This window comes from Apium graveolens, chromosome 11 (assembly GCF_009905375.1).
Source record: "Apium graveolens cultivar Ventura chromosome 11, ASM990537v1, whole genome shotgun sequence".
Taxonomy (NCBI): domain Eukaryota; kingdom Viridiplantae; phylum Streptophyta; class Magnoliopsida; order Apiales; family Apiaceae; genus Apium; species Apium graveolens.
Genome location: NC_133657.1, coordinates 179547485 through 179556302, shown reverse-complemented (window position 1 = coordinate 179556302; position 8818 = coordinate 179547485).

The following is an 8818-nucleotide window of genomic DNA, read 5'->3' as shown; positions in this document are numbered from 1 at the left end:
CGATGTTTCGTATAAAGGACTAGGTTGTGTGTTAACGCAATACGGAAAGGTAATAGCATATGCGTCAAGGAAATTAAAGCCGCACGAACATAAATATTCTACACATGATTTGGAATTAGAAGCAATTATATTTGCTCTTAAGATTTGGAGACACTCTATATACGGAGAAAAGTGTGATATTTATACGGATCACAAGAGCTTAAAGTACATCTTTACACAGAAAGAGTTGAACATGAGGCAACGGAGATGGTTGGAGTTAATTAAAGACTATGACTGTATGATAAGTTATCATCCTGGAAAGACAAATATTGTAGCGGATGCGCTAAGCCGTAAGGAAATATTGAATGTGTTAACTTCGCCCGAAGAGTTGATTAAGGAATTTGAGTAGTTGGAAATAAAGATACAAGTTTTAGAACTTGTAAATAAAGAAATGTATGCGATGACATTTCAGCCATAGATTTTGGAAAAGATTCGATATTGTCAAGAGCAAGTGATAAACCACGAGAAGGATAAATTGACAAGAGAAGATGTTAGAGCTCAAAAGGATGAGAAAGGAATATACTGCGTTGGCTCACGTATTTGGATTTCTAATGTTGTGGAATTAAAGCACGAGATTCTTCAGGAAGGGCATAACTTGAGGTTTTCAATTTACCCTGAAAGTACGAAAATGTACAAGGACTTTAAAGAGAATTATTGGTGGCCGAACAAGAAAGACTAAATCGTGGAATGGATAAGTAAATGCTATACGTGTCAACGAGTAAAAGCAAAACATCAGTGACCGAGTTGATTGCTTCAACCACTAGACATACCTGAATGGAAATAGGAGCATATCGCAATGGATTTCGTGATAGGATTTCCAAAGACCAAATCTAATCATGATACAACATGGGTAATAGTCGATCGATTGACAAAGTCTGCGCATTTCCTACCTATCAAAGAAAGATTCTCATTGAAAATGTTGGTCAAAATGTACTTGGATGAAATCGTAATGCGTCATGGAGTACCAGTGTCTATCATATCCGATAGAGATCCGAGATTTAACTCGAGATTTTGGCGACATTTTCATGATCATTTGGGAACTAATTTGAAAATGAGTATGGCGTATCATCCGTAAACTGATGGACAAAGCGAAAGGACTATTCAAACGATCGAGGATATGTTGAGAACATGTGCGTTGGATTTCAAAAGAAATTGGGACGATCATTTTCCATTGATTGAATTTTCCTACAATAACAGTTATCACACAAGTATAGGCATGCCACCGTACGAGGCACTGTATGGAAGGAAATGTATATCCCCTACATATTGGGATGATATTGGCGAGCGCAAGCTAATTGGTCCAGAACTAGTGCAACAAATGAAAGAAAAAGTGGAAGTGATTTACAAAAGATTAATTGCTGCTCAAGATCGACAGAAGAAATATGCATTTCAGAACCGAATGGATATGTTATTCGAACCCGGAGACAAAGTGTTGTTAAAGATATCTCCATGGAAAGGTTTATCTAGATTCCGAAAGAAAGGAAAGCTAAGTCCCAGATATATTGGACCATTCGAGGTATTGACGCAAGTTGGAAAAGTGGTATACGAGTTAGCGTTACCTCCGCAAATACAACATCTTCATAACGTGTTTCACGTCTCTCTTCTAAAGAAGTATAATTCGGATGCTAGTCATGTGATCGAACTGGAACTAGTGGAAATTCAGCAAGATCTATCTTATGTTGAACAACTCGTGCGAATCCTAGATCGAATAGAGAAAGCGCTTAGAAATAAAGTGGTGCCCCTGGTTAGAGTTTTGTGGAGAAATCCTATGATAGAGGAATCAACTTGGGAATTAGAAAGTGAAATGCAAGAAAAGTATCCTCATCTATTTATTTAGACTAGATTCTGAGGACATAATCCTTTTAAGGGGGTAGATTGTAGCGACTGGGAATTTCGTGATGTAATTAAATGAATAAATTATAGTTTTGTGCTATATATATGATTTATGTGGATTTATGTGAATTAATAAAAGGTTAAATGACTTTGTGGTATAATTATCATTATTGTATAATAGTAACTGGGAACATAAAGTAACTCGTTCCAGTTTGATGAGTCAGCTAAGGGATTAAGCTGTATTGTCGAGCCGTCAAGTTGAACGGAACCTGTATTAAAAAGAGATTAAAGTGTTTAAGAATGCAAATGTGATATGTATTTGATCTGTGCATGTCCAAATTTGAGATCAGTGGTATTTTAAATATCTTTAAAAGGATTTATAAGAATTTTATTGGTCTTTAAACATTTTATAAAATTATAGAAATGTGATCAAGGTGTGAGATTGGTTTTATTGTCTTTAAAATAGTCCAAGGGACTTTTTAAAAATAAAAGTTGGATTTATGTTGATGTTTTGATGTTTTAAAATGATTTTATTAAATATTTTCCTATTATTGGAGATTTATTGTAAAATCCATAACAAATAATCTATTCGCTCAAAAATTTATTTTAAAATATGGGAGAAGAGCTAATTTTATGCTCTTTATTTCAAAAATGAGATTAAGTATATTTTCTAATTTTATAAGGATGTTTTAAATTTTGCTAAAGAGAGATTTATATATTTTTTTAAAAAAAAAGAAAACAAGATTCTAGAAATGGGCAAAGGACCATTCTACCCCTACCATTCCATTATATATACTCCCGCTCCCTTCCCCTTTTTCTTTTTCTTATCAACCCGATTCTCTCTTCTCTCTTTTTCTCTCTCACTATCGGCTTCACCTCTCTCTCTCTCTCTCTCTCTCTCTCTCGATATAATCTCTCTTCAATTTCTCTTCTATTTGATCTTGATTGAAAAATCACATATGATTAAGTGAAGATTTTAAGTGTTGACCTATGATTCTTGGTTGGTTCGAATTTTTGAGAATTCGGTTTGAATGATTTGAATAAACTCGGTTAAATGTTATTATAGGATGTAAAATTAAGATCGAATATGGATTCTCGTGAGTTGCTAGTCGGATTATATGTGAAATGGAATTGCATGTTATATGATAAGTGTTTAGGTGTAATTGCGAGTAAGCTTAGATACGATTTGATAAGATTGAGTTGTCAAAAATTATGGGATTACGTGATTACTTGTTATATGTGAAGTATTGGGATAATCGGTGATATAAGAGTATAAAAGTATGTAATATGATGTGCTACGTGTGTTGCATATGCTTATCAGTTAAGTGTTATTGTGATTTGGGGTAAATGTTAGACGTTCTGAGAAATGTCAAGAGTGATCGAGTATCTAATTAGGGTTTTATGTTGAATTGTAGATTCAGATAGAAAAGGCGTTCAGGCTAGTAAAGGAAAAGATGTCGTAGGTGGCAGTAGCTCGTATACTGTAAAGCAGGAAAGCTATTTGAGGCAAGTCACTTTGCCTTCTCTTATGATTTGGTTATAGAGAGGATGTTGTCAATGCCATAATAAAGTAGTGATTCTTTATAGCACTTGTGATAAACCTGTTATTGATTCTGAGAAACCCTGATATTGTCCCTTGTAACAACTTGTTATTAATACCTGTCGATTCTTTATAATAACCCTATTGACCCTGCCATTTATTACCTTACTCAATTACTTTGTTATCTTTTGATCTCGTGAACCTAAGAGAACCTTTATGAACCTTCTTACGTAATGTTTTGATTAACCTGGATTTTTCGATAACCCGTTTACCTTGTTATGTATCGATCTTTGGAACCAATTCGATTTTGAACTAGTATACCCTATCTATAATTTGATCAAGTTCTTTAGTATTGATCCCTGTTTACTTTTGATTCGTTCACTTTCCTTGAATTCTTAAATTGAACTTAGGATTTTGATTTTTGACTTGAATGAGTCCAAATGATTTCATATTCTTGGTAATGATAAAATGAACTTAGTCAACTTTTCCTACTTCCAACACAAAGGTTTTCCAAACGAATTCCTGGTGGATTGGATAGAGACGTAAGAGACTAGTGGGACTAGTCCAGTCATATAAGAGGCTAGCGGGGCTAGTCCAATACAAGGCTGAAATAATGCCATAGGTACCATAATGACCAGATGGAGGTCGGTACGGGCTGATCACCCGTATTATATTTTATAGATGAATATTCCAATCAAGGGTTCCTTTATGTTTTATAAAAAATAAAATGAATATAATCTTTAAAGCAGTTTGCTTCTTTTAAATGAAATGAAATGAAATGATTTGTATCTTCGTTAAATATGTGAAACCTGTTACTTTAATTAGTTGTTGAATCTCGAAACTTGGATAATTGCTTCTTTCAATTGAGAAACTCTTTCAGAGTCCTGCTAATGATTTGTGATGAATGTCGACTTTCTTCCAATCTTGAGCCTTGAATCCTGAAAGCCTGAAACCTTCTTCATGACCTTTACTTAGCCAATAAACTGCCACCTAGAGAGTGAATGTTGAATGCCTCAGATATTGTTATTGATATTGCATTATAGAACTGTCTATATAGTTACTTGCTGAGCTTCTTTGCTCATTTATTTGCTTTGATCTAACCATGAAAGTTAAGCAAGAAGATGGCCAGACTTAGGCGCACCGCTCGAAAGAGCGTTCCTGGCGGTCCCTACCGAGTTGTAGGTTTCCAGATGCTAGAGCAGGTAATTGTTGTGTGTGTGAGCAAGCGTGTAGTTGGAGGACTTTTATAAGCTGGTTCAGATACTATGGGTTATCTATTGATTCCATGTCGGAATCGAATAAATTTAAATTTAAGTATATTTTGGGTTGTAATATATATTTTGGTTGTTAGTTGTAATCTTGTCTCATATCTAATCCAGTGTAGATCCTGTTATAATTATCAGGGTTTATTATATCTGCTGTTATTATATTAGTTTAATTGTGTGGGTCCTCATTTCTTAACCCCAAGATTGAGGGTGTTTTAGAAGTGGGGGAATTATTTTTAACAAGTTTAGGGAAAAGATTAGAAAACAAAAAGAAGTGTTGGAGTTATATAAGGAGTGTAATGATGAGCAATGTACGAAAAGGTATTTTGAGGAGAAAAACAAGCTTCATGACCTGCTGGGGATCGAAGAAACATACTGGAAGGGGATCGAAGAAACATACTGGAAGCAGAGGGCTAAAACGTTTTGGTTGGCAAAAGGTGATTCTAACGCCAAGTTTTTCATGCTTATGCCTCTAAGCGTAAAAAATAAATCATGTGGTGAATTTAAATCTGAGGAAGAGGAGGAAGTTGTTGACCATAAAGGGATGAGTAGTATTGTGGGACAGTATTTCTTGAAGTTGTTCGACTCTGATTCTGTGGAGCATAGTTCGCGGTTGGGAAAAATGGAGGGGCTAATATCATAGGATCAGAATGATAAAATGACCGAATATTTCACCTTTGAAGAATTTACAGAAGCTATTAAACAAATGCATCATAATAAAAGCTCTAGGCCAGGTGGATTAAATCCGGCATTATTTGGAATTTTTGGAGCGTTTTGGGTGTAGAAATTTTTCAAAGTTGCAAGTACTGGATGAGTGAGGGAAGGTTTCCTGAAGGTTTTAATGATATGAATATTGTGTTGATTCCTAAAAAGGAGCATGCTGATAAGATGAAAGACCTACGACCTATTGCATTGTGCAACGTGTTATACAAGATCATTGCAAAAGTCTTGGCGAATTGTATTAGTAACATCTACCTAGTATTATTACAAAGCACCAATCTGCATTCGTACCTGGCCGAAGTATTCACGATAATATTTTGGTGGCATTTGAGGTGCTGCACCACATGAAAAGAAAGCGAACGGGTTCAACAAGGGAGATTGCGTTAAAGTTAGACATTAGCAAGTCGTGTGATCGAGTAAACAAGTCTTTTTTGAAAGGTAGGATGAAACATATGAGTTTTGCTAAGAAAAGGATCGATTAGATTATGTTATGTGTAACAACGGTTAGCTACTCAGTTTATTTCAATGGAACACGATTTGGTCATATAATGCCAAAGAGAAGATTACGGCAGGGTGATCCACTTTCACCGTACATGTTCCTATTTTGTGTTGAAGGGCTATCTGTTAGAAGAAATTGATGATATCAGTATTTAAACTATCATAGTTTATTGATCAATATTTGATATCAGAGTTTGACAAAAGTGACATCATCAACATTTACCATCAGTATTTGCTGATCGGTATTTGACATCAGCATTTAGTCACTTCAATAATTGTCAAACTGGAAATCAGGAGATATCAAAGGAGGAAATATTCACAGAGATATGTCGGTGTAGGACTTTACTTATTTTATCAATTAATAGATGGATATGTATTAGGATTCATTATTGTATTGTATCAGGATTACTTATTAATTGTGTAGATGTGCGGTATATAAGCACAAATTAGGTTTACACTTGATGTGTTCGAACTTTTTTATATTATTCACATAACCTAGCAGCTCTCAAGGATATTTGTCATCCTTTGAGAGAATATCGTAATTAGTTTTATACATCAATAATAAAAACTGTTCTTTCAATTGTGTCTATTATTTTGATTTGACTATTTAATTGTATTCAACCCCTTTACAATTCAGTAAAGGCCTAACAATTGGTATCGGAGCTTGCTGTTGATACACAAATAGTTTAGATCCACAGAACAATCATTAATGGCAGGCAAAGAAGCACAACAAAATCCCACACTGTTAGTCGCTAAACACGCGCTAAATTACACGCAAATATATGAGTTCGCAAGTAGTATAAGATATAAATCAGATTCGTTCCCATAGAGACTGGCTTTGGTTAACTAATTAATTTATGCACTTAAACAACAATGTATGGTTATTATTCAATGCTAAGACGATAACAAATTGAGGTTGTTTATAACAAAGAATTAAACTAACAATTATAACTAAGAGAATAAAGAGGGTTGTATATTATATTAGACAAGCATGGGATTCTAACTTCATTAAATACTTCATTCAATAGCCTTATTGTTCTTAACCTGAGCATGCAATGGTGATGACACTAATCAAATAACACGGAACTGCTAAACGCCAACTTTTATTGCACAAATAATATACTATCAGACATCCACAAAAGAGATAGAAGCTGAATAGACATCAATTATATTGAGACCCTATATGTCTATAGAATTTGACAACATAACGGTTTAAGCACAAGTTATCTATCATGATTACACATGGCAAGTAAGATGGTTACAATTACCTACGAATCATGCATAATAACACATGAACCTATGCTAGCATGGCAAGTTCTAAATCCTTAAATTCACTATCACTTCATTAAAGATTAACACACTATCTTATAAGTTCGCGACGCTCATAAGATGAATACGCACAACCAATACAAGGTTATCATACAATCACCACACACTAAGGCATCGAAACAAATTAACTAAAGAAATCCATAAATAAATCCGTTAGAACCCCACAATAACGATTAGCCAATAATCAGACTCATCATCAACATGGGTTCCGATGAAAGCATGGTATAACAAATGTAGTCTTTATACTTAAATAACAAAACCAAGTATAAAACAAGAGTAAGGTTCATAAATAAGAAAACTAGCATCCAAGTTACAACTTAAAACAAAGATTCACAAGTAAAAACAAGATCTTCTTCGTCTTCGTTGAATCCGTGCTAAAACGGTCTTCTTACGGCTCTCTTTGCGCTCTGGTACGTCTCTCTCTTGAAAACATCCTTTATTTGAATATAGATATATAGCAGCCCCATGCAATCCAGAAGTCCTCAAATTGTAATTATAATAATATCAGGATTCTTCAAATTCGCACCGGTGCGGCTGCGCGCTATCACAGCACGGGCCCGCCGCCTTTCCGACATCCTGGCGCGGCCGCGCGCTTGACCAGAGCGGGCGCGCCGTACCTCTGGAAAAAACTTCAGATTTCTGATTTTCTTTGTTGTTCGAGTCGGCTTTCCACGAGCTTTTATTCCAACACCACCTTGACACCAAATTAGCACCAAAACAGTTCTAATTCACCTAATTACCTAGATAATGCCTGAAATGTAAAAATACTTGAAAACACGTTAAAACACTTAACAACTTGAGTACAAACACATCAATTCAAAGCTTAATAGAGAATTATAAATTGTCATAAATGCCACTCAACATACCCAAACTTGAATCGATGCTTGTCCTCAAACATAAATAGACTCAAAGAACAAGAAATAAAAATGCATGAATGCAACTAATATGAATGCAACGATCCCAATAGAATAACTAAACCAATCAATGAGCAACATCTCAACAAATGCAGTTACTCGTATAAAAATCAATCAAATCATACAAATAAATTTACAAACTAGAGACGTGCATGTGTGCAAATGCTTACAGATATACTATCACAACTAGATCAATAATCATGACTCACTACTCAACAAGGCAATCACAAGGTTATAAATAAAATAAAAAGTTAGACTCAAAATATTGGATTTTTATATGGATTCATGCTTTTATTCAAACAAAATAACACACATATGTTTATTTGATCGTTCAATGAGTGAGGTCCACAAAAGACTTATACAATAGTACCCATGTAGCGAGCGTTAGGTTAGCGGATCCCAGACTATAAAAGCCTTAGGTCACCAGGCACAAAGTCCCCTAAGAACTTAATAACTCGAGTACTAAAGAGCCCCCTCGTGATCAATTATAAGTAACACTTATTCTTTTTTTTCTTTCTTCTCTTTTTTTTCAATTTTTTCTTTTCTCTTTTTTTCTCAATTTTTTCTTTTCTTTTTTTTTCTTTTCAATTTCTAAACGAGTGCGTTTCGCTCCATCTCGTTCAACCCTAGACTACTCATAAATATGATCTGGCTACTAGCCATTTGACACCTAGCCACAA